Raw genomic sequence first — 22,328 nt, forward strand, 5'->3', positions numbered from 1 at the left:
AAAGTAATTACAATAAAAGAAAAAATAATTTAATATACCCTAGAAAGTAATTGCAGATCGCCTGCGCAACCGTCATTTCAGGTACAGGCCAATAGAGGCCATAGGCTATAGATTCTGGAAAAATAATTTCTTAACTCTTGTGGAATAGGTGAAGGGGAGGCTTGGTATGAACCATTTGGGAGAGCTTTTCTTGTTGCGAAGGGTTCTTAATTGTGAAGTTTACAGCATAAATATATTTTTTATATATCCAAATAATCCAGTGCCTAATTTGAACCAGTGCTTGCCAGTGTTCATCACCAGCACAAGTTTTTAATCACCAACACTGGTTTTTTAGAGGACACCACATGGTGCAGCTGAGCGTTTAGCAATGTAATGTATTAAAAATAATGAAACCCACACTTCCAGGCCATCCCTAGATCTTGATACAATAGTCCAATTTAAGTGTGATGGTCATTTTTTGGGTAATGGTAGCACTGCCATTCTGCAGCAATGGTAGTTGGTGGTGCCGGCTACAGTGGACTAGTCTGGGCCCTGGCACTGTTATTTATTTTACAAATTAAGCTCTGGTGTACTTTGATTTATTCTGTTACATTTTTGCAATCATTTTATTTCCGTGCTCTCTTGTATTATTTGGGTTGTTTAAAGTAGAGTGAGTGGCAAGAATGCAAATCCAGGTATGATTATACAACTGCTAAGCCAAACACTGAAACATTGGCTAGCTCAGTACTACATTAAGTTGTTAAAATATGTACCACGGTATTGACTAAATAATGCTCATGCTACTGGTTCCTGTGGAACTGTGCTGTCCATACCTTACATGAAAAACCCACCAGCAGTGGCATATGTATGACCAGTTCTTTATGTTAGGGGGGTTCTGCTATAATGGCATTCTCTTTGGGGAGTTTCATGTATTAGGTAACCATGCTTTTAAGCCACTGCTGCTCTTTCCTGAGGTTTATATAAAATATGGCTCTCATTGCATTTTAGGGAGACAGTATTATGGTTCATAAATTCTGACTATTACTTTACTAGAATGTGTTGCACTCCTGTGAGAGTACTTATACTTATAGTGCCATCTCATGGCAGTGTTACAAGGGCCTGCTCAAGCCTCTGTGGAAAGTATGCTTCTCATCAGCCTAGGACAGGTAAAGTGTGGACCAGGGCCGGACTGGCTACCCGGCATTTGTGTGTGCTGCCAAGCTAGGGGCTAATTTATCTGTGGTGGGGGCTTATTTCGTTGATGGGGACCTGCGTGCGATTTGAAATAAAAAAAGCAAAACGAATTTCGTTTTGCACACGCAGGTCCCCATCAACGAAATTAGCCCCCAGCACGGCAGCACACACAACTGCCCGGTAGCCAGTCCGGCCCTGGTGTGGACACACGAAAAGCGCCCACATTTGATCCTAAACTGATAAGGTCTCTAAATACTGCAAGGGTACGAAGATTACAAGGTGCAAAGCTTCTAGTCCCATCAAATGTAAACCTTTTAAAAATAACAATCATACTTTCATAATAACAAACATTAGGATGAATTGAAGCTGAGATGGAAAGATGGCATAACAGAGAAAATAAATAGAAAAATTGATGGTTTCCTGCCTTGCACTATTGCTTGTTAATTGTGCTATACTGAGAGGCTTTTCCAACAATTAGCAATAAAAACTTGAATTTTGTCTCATTATTCTATTGCTCGTTGTGTTAAAATGGGAATAAATATCCCCCAATCAAAAATATCTCTTACAACACTCAAAAGTATTTCTAATTCTTTTAATGCTAACACTAAAATAAATAGTGGGGTTGTCTCTCATTCGTATTGGGCTCACTGGGCAATCAAAATACCTCCTGAGCAAAAAGAATACTGCAATATGTTATTAATAGTTCTGTAACAATAGATCACAAGGAAAAATGATTATATTAGTTTAATGATAGAAATTTGTTTTTGCTAAAAACCAATGTCAAGGCTTTACAATCAGTACAGGTATAGCAATTCCATTTATGTAGTTGTTTGAGAATTTGGTATTTGTTGTGTCAGAGCACGGTGTGAAGCTAGTGCTTATACAGTGGTTGTAGAATGATTTCCCTGGGAATTTTGCTCCACCCTGAATTCATCAACAGGGTGGAGCAAAATAGATGAAAAGTGGTAAATGAGAAATAGGAAGCTGCCACCACAGTGCTTTCCCAATGGGCACCAACTAGGTAAAACATGGACCAGCATGGACAAGAGGAATATTTGTCTATAGTGCCATTGAAATCCCAGTCCAAGTTCCTGAATTTTCCATCTAGATCATGACTTTCATCTAGGATAGTGGTTTCATAGTAGAAGGAGGCAATCTGCTGAAAAACATTCTGGCATCACCAATACATTTCACATAAGCATGTACACATTTTGCAATGGCAGTCTTTGGGCATGTCGGAAGTGAGTGCTTTGAAATGAACGATGCTGAAGCTTGTTGTCCAATATCACTGTCTGTCCTCCAATCAAATACATGATTTTCCTAGGTAGCTGGGGAACTAATTCACAAAGATATTTGTGCACCTAACTTCAAACTCGGTTCACAATTAAAACTATTTGAGAGTTCAGAATCCCAATACATTTTTCACATGATCAGGACTGGGGGAATTTCCCTTTCATTAAGGGGACTGTGAATAAGGAAATTCTGCCAATATAGTGGGATTTCTATGTTCACAGAAATTGGGGTAGTGGCAGGTTCAAAGGAGGTTTAACACGAAAAATTAGGTGAAAATGCACACACACATGAATGTGTGAATACTCTAATACTCTCTGCCATGAAAAAGCTTGATAGTTTACTCTGATTAAGGGCAGGACTAACAGTAAGAGTGTTTGCACAATGGGACATAGGAAGCAACTCCCAAAAAATGAGTGGGAGGGCAGGGAAAAAGCAGTTTGTCCACTGTATAAATGATGTCCCCTGTGGATAAAAAAATGTGTTACTTCATTTTCTCATTACATTTGGTATAATTGCTAGGTATGAGAGCTCTAACAGAATTTTAGTTTTGCAGTAAAAAATGTGGTCTTCTTTGAGAATTCAAAGTCATAATGTGCTCTAAACATACCTGTAATGTTTGAATTGTTCATCCTGCGCCTTGCAAATCAGGTCCCCAGTTAACAAAAAAGGTACACACAGCTCATATTCTGCTGCATGAATCTTTAACAATAAGAATGTATATGAAATCATTAAAGCTCACCCACCCTTTGTTAAATGCCACCACTATATGATTTCCTGGCAATAATACACATGCTGTTAAATTCATCTACATAGAATATAAACAGCTTGTTAGTTGATGCAAGGATTTCTACCTTTAGAATTTATTTTATTAGGGCCTTTTCCATCTCTCAAAATGTTGTTGTCTAGTTACTCTACTGAGCAATGTCAAAATGTATAGAGGTGGGATCTAGACACTGAATTCAATAGTCATATTAGTGCATTTTCAATTAGTAGACCCCATACATCTGCCTTCAGAACAAGCAACTTTGCACCCAGGTGACATCTGTTGTTTTCTCCACCCACATGTCCAGTTCCTCGATTATTCAATGCATGCATAAACATTTAGCAGCTGCATATTTCTTTTAAATTTGACATAGGGTCTTGTAGCAGGAACTCAAAACTTTGTGATGTAAGCAGTAAAGAGAAATGCCATAGCCACTGAAGATAAGACATGCGTCATTTCTTACTTAAAGCCCCATCCTGTACCCCCAAGCACAATAGCAGCTACGAGGATGGCTCCAGCGATGGAGCCTATTATAAGGTTGGTGGCACTAGGACCTGCGACAAAGGATTATGGGAAGAAAGACATCAGAACCAACCACTACGTTAACAAGGGAAAGGTATAAAAGCCATTGCAGAACAACTGAAAATCCCTCCACCCACCATCCCTCCCTCCGATGATATATCACACATTTCTAGAGGATTATTTCTATATATGACAGCTTCCCACTGCATTATATACTACTTCCCTTAGGAACATTTTCTCTACCCATGATAGAAAATGGCAGCAGAAGCATTAACTTGAATGCCTAAATTCACTAACTAATGTAGAACACACTGTGCAAAAAACATTGGATCAGGTATCAAAATAATTTCCAACATTCAAGTGCTTTAGAATGAATGACACAATTTAAACATTTATCAAGGTACATCTCACATAAAGTTGCTGAAACTATCTGTTTTCACTTTCCCTTACTGTGTTTCTTGTCCCAAATCAGTTGTTATCTTTGTTTGGGTTCATTATGTCACTTAATGCCCATGTGTGCTGAGGACAATACCAGGGTTAGTCAGAGAGGCAGGAACTACAGAAAAGCCATTACAGCTCTGGAGCAGTAAAGAAACGGTGGATTTGCCATTGATGAATTAATGATATGTGTCATAGCATCTCCTTGTTTTCTTCTTTCAGCAATTGAATCCAAACAGTGAGATGAGACCAAAGAACATATTGTTCATTACAGAGTTGCTCTTCTTTGTGCAAATTTCTTTGGTGTGCACAATGTGAATCAGAAGAGAGAATCAAGAACTGTCTACCCACTACTGGACATTTTAAAAGAATAACCAACAGGAATGCACAAGGAGTGATATTTTGGTAACCTTGTGCCATTTTGGAAATCTAAAACTGCATTTTATTTTAGAAATACTTATATTTCTGGCCTATATCTTTGACTTTCCAAGACCAGTCACACCACATGTTCTCCACCATATGTTTTGGAAACCCCATATTCCTAGCTACTTTGATGCAAATAGGCAAGGGGGTGTTAGTGTATCTATTTGTTGAAACATAGATCATTTCTCATTGTATACCCTTCCGACACAAACAGCAGAAACAAACATATGCAAATGTAAAAACTTTCAGAGTAAAATTCCTTTTTGCAGTTTGAAAAATCTGTTTAGCATTCTAGACTGCTTTCCTTTTAATTAACGTATTCTCTAAACTTAACATATGTTATTTATCATTAAGACTACAAAGCATTTTAATTTCCGAGTAACTGAAATGGTGGTAAATCTAGAACCTGTGTGGCACCGTGTAAAATACCTTGTAAAAATATTTAGGCCTCACACCTTAATCTACAGAAGGATCCCATGTATAAAGGTACAGTATGGACAAGCTGCATTGCTTATTTTAACTAGATAGCATAAACTGAAAAAGACAGCTAGGTCTTAGAGGCATGGATAGAGTATACATTATTTCTGCTGAATAAACCCGACCTGAAAACTAACCAGCAATGGCATTACTAGCACTGAGTTCAAATTCAGACAAACAATCTTAACACAATGTACTCTCATTCCCAGGATAGCACATCTGTTGCAAACCAAGAGTATATGCATTTTGACTTACAGTAGAATATTTCCTTTTAACTAACTGCTGCAGTCTCAACCGAACTGCGCCCGCTGTGTGTCTCAGGATAGATCCGTATGTATTCCTTGCATTCTGAGATAAGGCAGATTTTTTAAAACATCCAGTGTGCAGGCTGGGCAGAGTAGCCTCAAACGACATTTAGATGTATAATCATTATTAAATGTTGAAGATTTCAATTAAATATGCAGATGATTCCCTTCTGGCTAAGATCTCTGATTTGGCACCACCCTGATGGCAAAACTACTAACTTAAGAGTTTGTAGAGAAGCGGAATATGTGCATCCCATTAAAACTGGAGGGGAGAACTGGCCACATTCAGTGTAGAACATATGTTTGTTGTCTAGTTTGTATATTGTGTCTCACTCTTGTCCTTCTCATGAATTGTAAGTCCTTGCACTGTTTGCTTAATAAATCCATTCTTTTGTATCCCCAAGAGACCTTTGTATAGAGATTTGTGTGACTTTTCCATAAAAGTACCAAATGTTGGTCACAGGGCTGGTACAGTGGATACGCTCTGTCCACAGTGCCAAGGTTGTGACATGCATCACAGAAGGGATGCCACAGTGCACTCTTCTGATACATCTATCCATTCATGGACATAATTTTTAATTAAAGATAAAAAGTAAAGAAAACTAGCCAATAAACATCAAGACGTAAGTGAGGACTAGTCAAAGGGATACATTCTAAGTAAAAAAACAGTTTTATGCCATTAGGGAATGTTAGTACAATTGTGTTAGATCTATAAATGAAAGCACAATGTTAGACATGCTAGTGTTCCTGGACCAATTATTATAATGCAATTCAGTGGCTTGGATGGTGCTCTCCATGTGAAATACTGTTTGACAGTCATTCATAAAAAATGCATTTTACAACTCAGTGGGCACATTTTATTTGGTTGTCACTTTAGATATGAACGGTTTGAGGGCACTGAAAACATTGAAAAGTGTATTTCATTAAGTGTGAACAGAGAGCTAAAGTAAATATTTCAATAGGATATTTTGATGTATGCCCCACATTGTCCCAGACTGGAGAGGGTTCAACACGGCATGACCAAAAACCACATGACATGGACACGTTCAAACCACATAACAAAATACAGTCACCACATGACACAAAGCCAATGGGACAGTACAGAAAGAGAGAGAAAGAGGAGGAGGCTCAGGTGCATACAGATACCTCACACACTATATCACCAGATAATGAAGCTCTGGAACTTAGAAAAAGTGCTTACTCTATTCCCCACCCTGTGCCTCCAAAAATCACCCCCAGAGCCAGAATGGTCCCTGCCACTGCACCTATGAGCCGGTTGGTGGCCATGCTCACTGTGTGGAGGGAAAGGGGAAATCATTTTTTAAAGATAATGATCACATAAAGAAGAATACAGTAACTCTTCCAAGGGAAATTTGCATACCATAAATCTTTTTGGGAAACAGTTTTATATACGTAAGAACAAATTGCATGTGAAAAACTAATTTGATTCACTTTAAAAGTTTGAAAGCCCCCAAGTTTTATAGTGTTCTGTATCCAGGAAAATATGTAACATTTACTATGTTATGTGGCGGTTCAACATTATCACCATTTTATAAAAGTACAAAGGAAGTGTTTTTTTAAGTTTACATAAAAGGACAATATTCACAGGCTACAACATTCTGTGCAGTACTCCAATGTTACTTTGTAATCCACAAACTCAATTCTCATATCGCTAATGATGTATGAAAAATGTTCAAATACATTTAATGGATGGCACAGTTTTTTAAAATATGGGCCATTTTCTGTTGTGTTGTCCACTGTTAATCTATAAAGGCATGTTAGAATTTATAAAATAACACTTGAAGATAATTAATCCAGTGGTAAAGAGTACAAAGAAAAACACAATTGTTTCTACTCTTATTGGGAAATGAGAATAACGTTGAACAAACCACTAGATGTGCACTGACTCTTTATAACCATGTATTGCACCTGCTTCATATCCTGAAAAAAACAGGATGATGTGTGCTCTGGGTTTAGACCTTTTTTTTTAATCAATAGGAAAAACAGTATGCTTTGCAAACCAACACATACAGATGCTTAGCACAGATGGAATGTCTTTGATCCATGTGGCATTCCCATACATTGTCAACAGATGCTTCTATAACAGTAACCCACTGAAAAAGGCCAGTTGTTAGCAGGAACATGAAAAATATTAACAGTTAACAAACGTGTCAGTAAAACACAAGTACAAAAGTAGACATGTTATAGATATTTATATAGAAACAACACTCCTGACATTTATTTTTCTAAATATGGGTGATTTAAACAGTGCTTTCTTAAAAAGAAATGTGAAACATGAAACAAAATGGAATGTGTATTAAATACCTTAGAGACACCTGAATGTGACCAACGTAAAGGTGTATTGGAAATGTTTGAGCTCAGGGTGATAATGAAAATGATTCTGGTTCATAATTTCGACTATATGGTAAAACCCATTGTGATTTATAGGTTTGGATAAACCCATCTTTAGGGAGCTTCAGCCAATAGACTGGATATTGGCTCTGCTAGAGAGGAGAAGATCTCTCATAATATTGGCTATTTGTTTTATCATTTTGCCTCATATGGAATATATATATATATATATATATGTGTGTGTGTGTGTGTGTGTGTGTGTGCGTGTGTGTGTGTGTGTGTGCGCGTGTGTGTGTGTGTGTGTATGTGTGTGTGTGCATATCTATATAAAAACCCAACTTTTCGAAACTAACAATTTCCAGTGCTTAAGGTCTGCTCTGAGCATGCACTCATGATTACTGTTCTACTCTGATCATGTATTTTTTCTTTATCTACCTTTAGGCATTTTTATGGTGGATAAGCTGTATGAGTCCGACTATGACTTGCTTTCTCTGTCAATGCCAGGAATTAATGAGAATTAACAGGGAACACACACTGACCACAAAACATATTCTTGAAAGATCAGGCCCAAAAGGAAGATTACAATTATCTAGAAATGTTCTGGGGCTGCTCATGTCCTGTTCTTAAGGTTTTGCCTGAGCATGCATTGGTGAACACTGTTAATCCTCTGAGCATTTGCTTCAGCTACAACAGTCTCCTGGCATGTTATTGGTTTTGAATATGTATGAATCCTCTGATGGAGCACTTTTATTGTCTCTCCTTCATGCAAGGAGTGAATGAGCATGAAAATGAGAGAGACACTGTGAACATGCAGGGCCTGATTCAAAAAGGTAAACTTGGACCTGAAGTCTAAGTTTAGACCTGACGCCTTAGGCCCGTATTCTCAAAGGTAACATTATACTTCAGGTCTAAGTTTACCTTTTTAAATTGGACCCTTGTACTTCAGGTCTACAGTTAGACTCCTGGTCTAAATCTAGACTTCTGGGCTAACCTTAGACTTCAGGTCTACGTTTACCTTTGTGAATCTGGCCTGCAGTGATTACTGTTTCAGTTTCCAAGAATTTGATTCATTCCAGGAGTAAATCAGCATGAAGTGTAGACAAATAATCACAAAAAGATGGTTTATGAAAGATCATATCCCATAAACTGAGGAAACATATCCAGAAATACTAAGTGACTGCGTTTGTCCAGTGTATAAGGACTTCTCTTAGCATGCACTGGTGAGTCATGTTTCTCCTCTCAGCGTGTAGTAAAAACTTACTTCAGACATGAATTTTATATCTTGTGGTCTGCTGCTATTTTTGTCTGAGTTGTTTAGGTTGCATATTTAGAGCATACACTTAGGATTAATGTCTTTCATTTGCATATGTAGTAATGAGCTATTCCTGTTGCATATGCTTTATTGATGTATTTAATCCTGTCTATAGCATGACAGAGTAAAGTGGAACCCCAGTACAAATTCAGTATCAGTGAACATGCAGTCATTAGTCTTGCATGTTACAAGAATCTGTCTAAAGAGTGCTTTTGTTGCTGCTGGTTCATGCCAAGGCTGAATGTGCATGAATAGGACACAGAGAGCGATTACAAAAGAATGCATCAGCAACGATAATGCCCTCAAAACTGATTAGAATCACTGAAGACCCTCAAAGTCTGCTCAGATACTGTGCTTAAGGTCTCCTTTGAGCAGGCTCTAGTGATTCATATTTTTCCCAGAGATTATCATAAGTTGTTTTTATTTGCATTCCAAGGTGCATGCCATGATCGTAAACTTGAGTTTCATATTTCTGTGCATAGGTTGATGTTTAGTGTCTCTTTTTTGAGCATGTAGTAATGAGTGTCATGACTCAAAGACCAGGTGAGTTTAGGCTACTTGAGGAGTAACTCGGGAGAATGACAGAAATAGAATGCTAAGATCACGAAAACTCTGGAGACAGGTTCATGAGAAGCTGGGGCTGTGAAACAGGAGCAGAATATGCCAGGTCTTCCAGAATAGAACAACCAATCAGATTTTTCATTGAAGACAACACCCCAGGTAATTTAAGCAGCTGACTGGCAGTAGCAAGTTGCCTCACAACTTAGTCATGTGAATCTGGTCATTTAGTTCAAGCACAGTTTTGATGTTTCCTTTCACCTTTGTTTTTTTCTACATTTGTTGCTACTAAGTATGCCTCGGAAGACCCGAATTCAATTGACTTATGAATGAATTTGGCTCCACCCCTACTGCGAAAAACTGTGGTAAAAAAATCCGCATTGAACAGAAATTTACGCTTGAAGCACATGCCACCACCACTGCGGGGACTTGTTTTCATACTCTCATGCACTATTGGCTTCGGCCAACGAGGCCTCCTTGGGAAAATTGCAGGTGGTTCAGAATACTGCGGCCCGCCTAGTAGCGAATTTCCCTCCCAGAACGGCTTCCATACCCCTTCTAAATAAACTTCACTAGCTCCCTGTGTGAAATTGGGTGAAACTTACATTTTAAAAAACAAAACCACTAACCTTGGACTTGCTGCATCGCCGGTTTGGCGATGTGGCGAGAGCAAAGTAAGTTGTTTTTGCTTTTTTAAATTAAGTTCACCCTCATCGTCGTCTGTCGACTACCCCCCTGCCCCACCCTGCCCCACCACTCTTACCTGCACAGGCTACGCCTGAATTCGACTTACCTCATTTCTATGCATGAGGTAGGTTGCAAATTATGACCCACATGATTAGCTAGAGTCACAGGCATGGTAGCCAGTAGACCACCATGTCTGTGATTGCTTTCAAATAAAGCAATCTCTCTTTTTTTTAAATAGAACCTGTTTCTCTAAAAAAAGAAGAAAACGTTTGCAACCCTTGTTTAGGAGTAGGAAGTGGTCACAGGAACAAATGCCTACTCCTAAAAATGTTTTTGCCTTTATTCACATTCACATCTTTGACTTGCTGTTAAAATGTTGATGTTTTACGACCAGATTTCAGTCACAAAACATTAAAACATAACCGTCTACATAACTCAATACATAACTCAAGGAATGAGTATTTGGAAGGGTTAGGTTTAGCTAAAAAAGGCATACCATTTCTAAAATTATATTGGATCGGGATGGTTGACTCTTTTATTTTCAATAGTCAACAGAGGAAAAAAGTACTTTATGAACATAGCAACACAATGATAGGCATGTACAGTTACCTTTTTATTAGCTAGTTAGAAATATAGGGCTGGAAAATATGTAATTTTAAAGCGCGAACAAGTTTGGGCTAGGTTGTAAATATAGTCACAAATTATTAACACGTCTGTATAAAGGCAACTGTATACTTAATTGTTAGCTTTTTTAGTATATAAAAATTTCACTTCAGTGAGCTACTTAGGGATCACAACATAGTGTAATCAGCTGATAAAAATTTTTGAGGGAAGATCGCATTGAATCAGGTAGGGCTGGTGCCCATGCCTAATGTTCTGTGATGCAGGCCCCTGATGGTTCTGAAGATGTGTTGGAAGACATCTCTGAGTAGTTCGATTTTTTTGTATTTTCATGAAATGCATATAGCTAAGATCATATGTTGATGGCAGTACACAGTTTTGAGTCTTGTACTCCCAAGATACAGAGCATATTGAATCTGACTTAGGCCTTGACTCTTAGCTATCAATGCAAGCTTGATGTGTTCCTATTTTTGGAGGTTGAAACACATTCTGATGGCTTAGTTTTGTAGTTGTGGCTCTGGTGAGGTGAGTATTCATTATCTTATAGCAGTCCAGGCAGCACATGATGACAGATTTAATTAAATATCCGATTGTCAGTATGCAGTAATGGGAGTATTTTTCAGAGTAAGGAGAGCTTCAGACTGCTGTTTTGAACACAACATTGAGTTAATCATGAGCTCTAGTAATCAACACTAAAATTCATGAATGCCTATGGGCTATTCAGGGAAGGTTGTTATGTTGGATTAGCTCCCAACTTCTTTGGGACATTTGGTATTATGTGCTGTAAAAATGTTTTTAGATGTTAGGTTGTAAGCAACTACATTTGTAATTTTCCATCTATATTTTATCTCATTATTAAATAGTAGAAATATGTATACATAGATTGATTTAGCATACATTTTGATTTATATTTGTTACAGTACAAGACAGCTCATTCAATGAGGCAGTATCCGACTGCCCTGACATACAAGTATGTTGCTGTATTCCTAGTTTCATTGTTTCCCTCACATATTTCAGAGAAAATTCACTTTTCATTCATAGTTTCTGTTCTTTAAGTGACTCCAATTATCTAACTCCTTTGGGGGATATTGACAGCAGCATCCTAACATATTAGCGTGCATTCTACACTACCTATTTGGAAGTTAGCCATGCCGGTTCCTTAAGGTAATATAGTAAGCAAAGACATGATTCATATTGCTCTATCATACCAAGCTTGAATTCCACACATCTACATGCAGAGCTCTCTTAAATTAGAGCTCTCTTAAATTAGAATGTTAAATGGAGGTATTCAAATTTCTCTATGTGGTCACAGAGTCCCTCGGTGAGCAGCAGTAACATTAAAATGGAAGGTAGAGAGTCATTTTCATTCTTCATCTTAGTGTTGTTATTATTATTTTCATTATTATATGCTTGTCCAGAGGAGATACCAGACATAACATAGACTAGGATAATGGTGCCACCTGCTATACTTTTGGGTAGCCAATCAGATTGGCTTGGGGTAACTTACTTCTTTGTGGATCATATGTGCTCCAGAAGGGCACACAGATTTGGTGTGTCAAAATATTACCCAATCTCTCACAGATTGGGTAATTGTCATTGTCATTGTCATTGCAGGATTCCATCCGCTGTCTTCCTGCAATTTTTCTGTGATGGATGTGGATGCAGATACCAAAAAGGGTATTTGTCCTCATGATCCACTTATGTGATTTGGGACTTACCATCTGATAGATTTTAGTGTTGCGCTATAACTAACAATTTTATCACATAGTTATTAAAAAACAACAGTGTCTAGTCCACTTCATGGCAATGCCATCAGGGTAAACCTCCTTAAACTTTTTTTATGGCTAGGGTTAAAAAAATAACTGATGCAATATTACAGCCTATTACGAGGCACCGCTCTTGAGTTCCACAGGGACCTCTAATTAATCACTTTCTATTCACTCTGCAAAGAGATCTAGGACCAGAGAGCATTTACAAAAAAGCTTGCTATATCCTTCAGGGATGACTGGACATTCAAATTAATTGTACTCTCAAGTAATTAAACTTGCACACAGTGTGGAATGTACACTATGATGTGTTACAACATAATAACGAATTACTTGAATATAATTCTATTCATCACCGTTATGTATTCTCATATTTTGCATGATTCATGAATATACATAATATTATTATTGCCACATTACAAACACAATCTTCTTTGTGTGCAGAATATGTATACATAACCACTGTGAAACAATCCCAATTTTCATGCCCAATGCATTTTGGGACTTGGTCCTTTCTTCGGGGGCAATTCTGAAAATGAAATTATAACAGAAAAAGGATTTGCAAGGGTTGATCTTCAATTCAAGATATTGATGTTAACTAGTCATTTCGAAGTGTTCATCTCTGGTGTTGTTTTTTACCATTATTTTTGCATGCTCATTTGGTTTACTTGTTACTGACACAACATGCATTTCTTCCAGTGTGAAAAGGAAAGAAGAAAGGTCCAGAACCCTTTACTTTAACATGTTTTATATTAGCTCTAGTGCTCGTGCCACTATTTGTCATGCTGTTGTGTTTTTGGAAATCAGTACATCGAACACTGATGAATGCAGTGTTTGATCTCCATGCTCTTATATTATCACAAAGTCTAAAAACACCTCTTTGAGACGCCACCAACCCATAGGCTAGAATAGACATTTCTTTTCCAACATAGTACCAGTCAGAACAGAGCCAGAAGATCAGGAGAAGATGGCATTTAAACCTAAGAGTAAATTTCAAGTTCCTGTCTCTCATAAATCGTTGGATACATTTGAGATTATGGTGCAAAATGTCATCAGGAAATTGAAATTCAAGAAACATACCAGTCAGAACAGAGCCAGAAGATCAGGAGAAGATGGAATTTAAACCTAAGAGTAAATTTCAAGTTCCTGTCTCTCATAAATCGTTGGATACATTTGAGATTATGGTGCAAAATGTCATCAGGAAATTGAAATTCAAGAAACATACAGGACAGAACTTTACCGTACAGGTAAGAAATCTGTTAAAATCTTTAGTGAACAATCCAACCATTACATTACAAGCTGATGACAAAGTGGGACCATTAGTAGTAATGGATACACAGTATTACCAAGCCAATGTTAATCAACCTATGTCTGAAGAATCAACAAACATGACACTGGAAAAGGACCCAATATCACAGTTGATCATTAAGTTGAACAAGATTTTGGAAAAAGCCAAACAAATGGATTGGATAAATGCTACAACTAGATCGTTTTTGACACAGACCACAGCTGTATATGATTCCTAAATTACACAAAGACCTACAGGATCCACCATTTCACCCCATAGTATCAGGCTGTGGTTCACTTTTTGAACCATCGGGGATATATTTTGACAATTCCCTACAAATGTTTGTACAAACATGGCGCTCCTATAAAAAAAAGACACAATAGATTTTGTTCAGAAACTCTAAACAATAGAAGCATCAATCCAAGATCTGTGGTTACTCTGCACCATAGATGTTACAGCTCTTTAGATCTCAATCCCCCATACAAAGGGAATGAAGACAATGGAATGGCGTTGCTACAAGTATCGAGCATCAGAGCGGACAGGGTATTCTTACAGGAGCTGTTATACTTTTGTCTACATCATAGTAATTTTGAATGGCAGAACAAGTTTAATATACAACCAACCGGAACATCAATGGGCTTTTTTGCTGCACCGACATATGCTAATATATTCATAGCAAAGTTCGAAGAAAACCACATTTTCCGGGATCAGGAGTGGAACAAAAAAATAGCACTGTACTGCAGATTCGTGTAGGACATATTTTTGATATGGACAGATACAAGAAACAGATTGGAAGACAGGATTTGCTCAATGAACACATAACCCAAGGATCAAGTTTATTGACGAAACAAGGATAGCTTTTCTGGATGTATTATTGTACACAAGTTTCCACCCTAGACGTTAAATCCGGAACTGACCATTTTTCCCAAATTTTAGGAAGTAAAAGGATTTGCACAGAACAGAGAATCAATGAAAAAAGCATAATTTTACAGAAACAAAAATATAAGTGCAGAGGATATCCAGAGGAAATATTGCAAACAACGTTCCAGCTAGTTAGGCAGGTCAGGCCTACTATTAAAATGGAATAAACCCAAAGAAAATCAACATATTTTCGTTCCAGATATTCAACTAGCTTTCCAGCTGTCAAAAAGATCATCATCACCAGGTGGGAACTGTTACAAAATGAACCAGATATTAACAACATTTTTAGCATGCCTACACAAGATCAAAAAACCTCAGAATCACTTTGTAAACCACAGAAAAAAGTCGACATACGGTGGAAAGGAACCAAGAAATTCTTAAATTGCACACATTGCAGCAATGTGATTTAAGAAAATAACTTAACTCCGAATACAGGAGAAGTCATAAAATTGTTGCACACATCGGACTGCAACACTAAGAATGTGATTTACAGCATCAACTATCCTTGCATTATTATGGCATATGTAGGAAAAACAGAAAGGAAATTTAAGATACGAATCATGGAGCATAAAAGCACAATACGAACACAAAATAAAACTTCAAGTTTGGCTTTTCACTGGCAGGAAGCACGACATTCAATCTCACAAAAACGGTTTCAAATAATTGAGATGATCAAACACAAACCAAGCAGAGACATTGCTAGAATCTTATTTGATGAGAAATATATTGGATTAAACATCTGGATATATTATCACCGAAAGGTCTTAATGAAAAAATTGACATGATCTGCTTTCTCTGACACAAACCAAAGGTCCTGAGCCTCACTGAAATTGTTTGTACATGCACAAACACTATGTATCATATTTGATATAGAATCAAATCACTGATATACAGGGATACTATTTTTTTCAAGAAACAGCTGTGAAAGTTCTGTATACCAGTATGAGAAATATTTGAACACTTGAAATATAATAGGAACACTATGAAATACAAAATCATGAGTTGGATACTTCTTTGTTTCTATTCCCTCTATTAATAACACATTGCACTTTAACTTTGTCACTTCAGACAGTATGGTGGTGGGTTTACAACAGGATATACTATCTGGATAGAGTCTTACTGATGATTAAATAATCATGTACTGGCACAAATGTGGATTTCGCACAATGTTGTTTAAAGATCAAGCAACAGCAGAGAATATGGTGGTGAGGAACATAGACCATTTAATGTGGTCATTGACACACCAATGTTCATGGAATGAATTTCTAGTTGTTACATTCAAATCGGCTTTGATTTGGTTGTACTGTACGACTGCAATATGAGGATTTAGACATTGCAATATGTAATTGGTTAGAGAGAGGTTCAGCGTCGATGTTGCTGTTCTGATGTAGAACTAATACTAATTTAGCTGCTTTGTAAATCTCACAACATTGGCTGAGATGTTTTTTTTTATCTCTGGTTGTTTTCGCTACCGTGATTGTTTTTATATTGCATTGGGATTTGTGGTATCAAGAAGTTCTATAGCAGAATAACACATTCCAATATGGCGATTAATGTGGGTGAGTTTAGAACGTCCGATAGTAGTCTGTCATTGATAGTAATTACTCACTAAGCAGGTGTTCGCATTAAATTGGGATCGGGCGAGCGAAGACAAGCACGTTGTTGGCAGCGTTTCAAGCAGTGAGACAAGAGAAGGTATGCGTTATAAAAAGAGGTGAATTATAAAGGTTTATTTGTTAACGATGATTAGGTTCAGCATATATTTGGTGTCATGTTCACAGGTGATGCCGGCACTTAGGAAGAAAATTCACAGAAATGATTTACTGTGATTGTAACAGCAGGAAGATTGAAGTAAGAGTAGTGGATTACCAAGAATATTTGCATAGTAGGAATAACATGTAGTAATTAGTATTTTTAAATGTGCTTTCGGTTGTCTTGTTGCAGTTGTCCTTAAGAGAGTCACACATGTTAATCTTGGGCTTACGCAGCAACCAGAGAGCAAGTAATGGGCAGAGTAGTGCCACTATGAGACGTTATCCAGCACATGGGTTGGCGGCATCTCAAAGAGGTGTTTTTAGATTTCGCAATAATATAATAGCATGGAGAACGAACACTACATTCATCACTGTTTGATGTATTGATTTCCATGAGCACAAAAGCATGACAAATAGTAGCACACGAACTAAAGTAAAGGGTTCTGGACCTTTCTTCTGTCTTTTTCACACTGGAAGAAATGCATGGTGTGTGAGTAACTAATAAACCAAATGAGCATGCAAGAATAATGGTAAAACACACCACCAGGGCTGAACACTTAGAAATTACTAGTTTATGTCAATATCTTGAATTGAAGATCAAACCTTGTACATCATTTTTCTGTTATATTTTCTTTGTGAGAATGGCCCCTGAAGAAGGAACCTAGTCCCAAAATGCATTGGGCATGAAAATTAAGATTGTTTCACTGTGATCATGTATACATTTTCTGCACCCAAAGAATATTGTAATGTGGCAATAATATGTATATTCTTGAATGCTAATGAATTACAAAAAGTAGAATCATGGATAATATAAGAATAAATAATGGCAATGAATAGGATGATATTCAAGTAATTGGTTTAATGTTATAACACATCATAGTGTAGAGTCCACACTGCATTATGGTTTAATTACTTGATTGTACAATTGATTTTTACTTCTGTATGTTTGACAGCATACGTTTCAGTGTAGCACCATTAGTCAAAACATTTTAAAATTGCTGAAAATACAATAATCAGGAGTGCACCTCACACCCCCACGAATTTCCACAGGACTTTCAAAGTTCTCATTGTTCTTCCATTTTCACTATTTTACTGGCCTTTGAGGAGGAGAGCCGTCAAATGACATTGTAGTATAATTTCTCTTTGCTCAGTGACCTTTCAGAACACCTTTTCTCTTTCCTTCTACTTTTCTTTTAAGCTGAAGAGGAACGCGCCTACAAAGCCTCAAGAAGATAATGACAACTATCAGCTGCCTAATCTGCCTTCCCTTATCATCGCCTACCATGGTGTCATTGAGAGCCTCCTCTGCTTTTTTATTGGGAGTCCAGAAGATCAACAATGACTCAGGAAAGGTTGGAACATTCTGGTAACATTCAAAGGCTTTGATGCTCTCATTCAAGTGTCCCAGTTTCACTGGGAAGCTCAACTGTAAGCTACATGCAAAACATGACATGCACCATGTCTCTTGATGAGATGTCCTCTACTCATGAGGTATTGCCACATGACCATGGTTGTAAGGCTGCGAGTATGTTGCATGGCCCCAAGCTACAGAAATGGCAGTTGAGGTACAAATTGGGAGATTATCAGTAGAAACATTATCCCGATCTCTTCAGGGGACATAGAAGTGGCATGTCATGGGGGTTTCACCCTTCAGTATTTGTGCTCACCAATTGCTGGACCCCACAGGTAGGCTGACAAGTACTATTAGCACTGTCCACATGCATTGGCATATAAGGGGTAATAAGTGGGTATTACAAGAGGATATCCCCACCTTATTTTTTAAATCCTCCACAGTCACTATTTTGGGATCATTGGGGATGTGGAAGTACAGCAATCAAGCACTTTCAGATGTGTATAAAAAACATTTTACATCTTTATATCCAAACGCAGGAACCTTATTGTTACCTCTATCATTTTACAATGTAATGGGACAACAAATATTCATATATGTATTGCCCAGTGCATCAGAAAGGAAAATTGAGGGAGGTATTCAGGGACATCCCTTATCCCAGGTGCTCTGTGGGGGAAATAACTGAAGCATAACTTACCCTCAAAATAAAAACAAATTTAGATATATTTAGCAACTTGTCACAGATAATTGCAACAGGGAGACTGGATGGAGAACATGACCCCAGGGCATCGTGGAACAATGCCTGGCCATGAAAAGCAGACTGAGGGCCAGGCATCCAGGCACGGAGTATTGCCTCACCCTGCAACACATGCCCAAATGACCTATGCAATCATTTCTAAGGGCATGGGCAGACCATACAAGTCCAGTATCAGAGCCACGGCATAAGTTCCATGGCCATGCCGCAAGTTTAGTGTGCAGATATGACGAAGAGCCTGGCCTAATGCCACGACCAAAGGCCATAACCATAGCCTAGGACCTCATGTGCAAGGCCAAAGGTTATGTGAAGAGAGTTCTGTGACAGAAAGACTGCGTTCAGGCCATGCTCAGATTTGTTCCATGATAAGCTGAGGTCCTTGCTTGCCATTTTTCTGCTTTATGGGACACCTAAATATATCATTAAAAATATTTGTAGGAAGAAGAAATTAGAGTGCTTTACTCAAAAGAGAACAACAAATTACTTATGTTCTGTAACACTCTTTTCTGGTGCATACTCACACCACTGCTCCAACGCTCTGCTTGGTGGTGTAGTACAACCCTGTGTTGGCTCCACACAATCTTGAAAGTGATGGAGCGGGAACAATTAATGATTACAGTGTGCTGAATGCTAATTTGAGAATAAGGGTAGGCAGGATGTTTAATTCTGCTGGCATCATTGTTGAAATTTAGTAATTCTGTTTTATTCTTGTAACGTGGAATTAGTAATACATTATGCCACTCCGCTGATGGAATTAATTACTCAGTGGCCAATCTTTACAGCATCTAATTCTGTTTTGTAATCATTCACATTGAATTTGATCATGTTATTCAATGTTGTGACACAGTGTGCCAAAATACAAAGAGTTAACAGTCCCCAGGAAATGTGAAGCTGCTAGGGCCATGATCAGCGCATGCTTGTTGTTAGGAGAGATCGCGGAGGTGTCACGAGCATGGAAGGTGGACCGCTATCAGTCCACTCCTGTGGAGTGATCGTGGAGTCATGACCGTAGAAGTTGTGAAGTTGAACACATGCTGTTCAGTGGTAAGCAGAAAATGTTTACTGAGAGTTTAAATAAAAACATGCATAGAATAAATACACACTCAAAGTGAAACACTAATTGTACAATGAAACACTATGATGTGTGGGAGATTTCACAGAACAGTACCTCTGCTACTCTATGTATGTGCCGGATCCTGCAAAACAATTAATACCTAAACTCCAACAGAGTAAAAAGAAGTAAACAGCTTTGCAGTGTTGATTGTCAGTTTAATATCCTCTCTTGTCACCAATCCCCCATGGTACCAACTGCCGTGGGGGAGCGTTCGCTCCCTTCCTAGACAGTCCTGAACAAACCATCAATTCAGGTTGTGGACTCAACTTGTGAGGGGCATCACAGCAGGTGGGGCGACCCCATTCCTTTTCAACCCTCTGAACTCTTTTACACATGAGAAGGCATGCCACGAATAATGGAGACCCCTTGTAAGGCAGGGAGGGCAAAGTTTGGAACTATGCTGATATCAGGGTGGTGTGGTGTGGAGTGCAAAAAAACGATGGATTTAGGCCCAGATCTCTGTACTGGGGTGAATGTATGACATTGTTCTACATTCTGTCCATCAACTGTGTTTTCTTGCAATTTTCACCCCGAGTGTGCTGGCTATGCTCAGACGTGAGTCCCAGGCTCTCCACACCACTGGAGTCAAGCTATCCAGGCTGATGAAGGCTGATAGCCAGAAACCGGTCCTTGGATGCTTGATTCCGGTCTGGGAAAGACATGGCTTGGTAGTTCGGACTGGACTGTTCCCATGAGGCACAGGGTCAGAGCTGATTTGCATATAGCCAGTGTCTAACCCAGGGTGGTGTGGAGTGTACTGGGGTGAATGTATGACATTGTTCTACATTCTGTCCATCGACTGTGTTTTTTGCAATTTTCACCCCGAGTGTGCTGGGTATGCTCAGACGTGAGTCCCAGGCTCTCCACACCACTGGAGTCAAGCTATCTAGGCTGATGAAGGCTGATAGCCAGAAACCAGTCCTTGGATGCTTGATTCCGGTCTGGGAAAGACATGGCTCGGTAGTTCGGACTGGACTGTTCCCATGAGGCACAGGGTCAGAGCTGATTTGCATATAGCCAGTGTCTAACCCAGGGTGGTGTGGAGTGCAAAAAAACGATGGATTTAGGCCCAGATCTCTGTACTGGGGTGAATGTATGACATTGTTCTACATTCTGTCCATCAACTGTGTTTTCTTGCAATTTTCACCCCGAGTGTGCTGGCTATGCTCAGACGTGAGTCCCAGGCTCTCCACACCACTGGAGTCAAGCTATCCAGGCTGATGAAGGCTGATAGCCAGAAACCGGTCCTTGGATGCTTGATTCCGGTCTGGGAAAGACATGGCTTGGTAGTTCGGACTGGACTGTTCCCATGAGGCACAGGGTCAGAGCTGATTTGCATATAGCCAGTGTCTAACCCAGGGTGGTGTGGAGTGCAAAAAAAACGATGGATTTAGGCCCAAATATCTGTACTGGGGTAAATGTATGACATTGTTCTACATTCTGTCCATCAACTGTGTTTTTTGCAATTTTCACCCCGAGTGTGCTGGGTATGCTCAGACGTGAGTCCCAGGCTCTCCACACCACTGGAGTCAAGCTATCCAGGCTGATGAAGGCTGATAGCCAGAAACCGGTCCTTGGATGCTTGATTCTGGTCTGGGAAAGACATGGCTTGGTAGTTCGGACTGGACTGTTCCGATGAGGCACAGGGTCAGAGCTGATTTGCATATAGCCAGTGTCTAACCCAGGGTGGTGTGGAGTGCAAAAAAACCGATGGATTTAGGCCCAGATCTCTGTACTGGGGTGAATGTATGACATTGTTCTACATTCTGTCCATCAACTGTGTTTTTTGCAATTTTCACCCCGAGTGTGCTGGGTATGCTCAGACGTGAGTCCCAGGCTCTCCACACCACTGTAGTCAAGCTATCCAGGCTGATGAAGGCTGATAGCCAGAAACCGGTCCTTGGATGCTTGATTCCGGTCTGGGAAAGACATGGCTTGGTAGTTCGGACTGGACTGTTCCCATGAGGCACAGGGTCAGAGCTGATTTGCGTATAGCCAGTGTCTAACCCAGGGTGGTGTGGAGTGCAAAAAAAGATGGATTTAGGGCCAGATCTCTGTATTGGGGTGAATGTATGACATTGTTCTACATTCTGTCCATCAACTGTGTTTTTTGCAATTTTCACCCCGAGTGTGCTGGGTATGCTCAGACGTGAGTCCCAGGCTCTCCACACCACTGGAGTCAAGCTATCCAGGCTGATGAAGGCTGATAGCCAGAAACCGGTCCTTGGATGCTTGATTCCGGTCTGGGAAAGACATGGCTTGGTAGTACGGACTGGACTGTTCCCATGAGGCACAGGGTCAGAGCTGATTTGCATATAGCCAGTGTCTAACCCAGGGTGGTGTGGAGTGCAAAAAACGATGGATTTAGGCCCAGATCTCTGTACTGGGGTGAATGTATGACATTGTTCTACATTCTGTCCATCAACTGTGTTTTTTGCAACTCCCTCTAAGAACAC

At 39.1% G+C, this 22,328-nt stretch overlaps 1 long non-coding RNA gene across 1 annotated transcript in view; it reads right to left on the reverse strand.

Moving 5' to 3' along the window:
• LOC144822585 (uncharacterized) overlaps positions 1–3,784 on the reverse strand; it is a 34,122-nt gene extending 30,338 nt beyond the window's left edge. The window contains exon 1 of the long non-coding RNA XR_013608643.1: positions 3,693–3,784. This is a non-coding gene — a long non-coding RNA (uncharacterized LOC144822585). The remainder of the gene's footprint in view (positions 1–3,692) is intronic.
• Positions 3,785–22,328: the final 18,544 nt, after the last annotated feature.

This window comes from Lissotriton helveticus, chromosome 3_1 (genome assembly GCF_964261635.1).
Source record: "Lissotriton helveticus chromosome 3_1, aLisHel1.1, whole genome shotgun sequence".
NCBI classification, from domain to species: domain Eukaryota; kingdom Metazoa; phylum Chordata; class Amphibia; order Caudata; family Salamandridae; genus Lissotriton; species Lissotriton helveticus.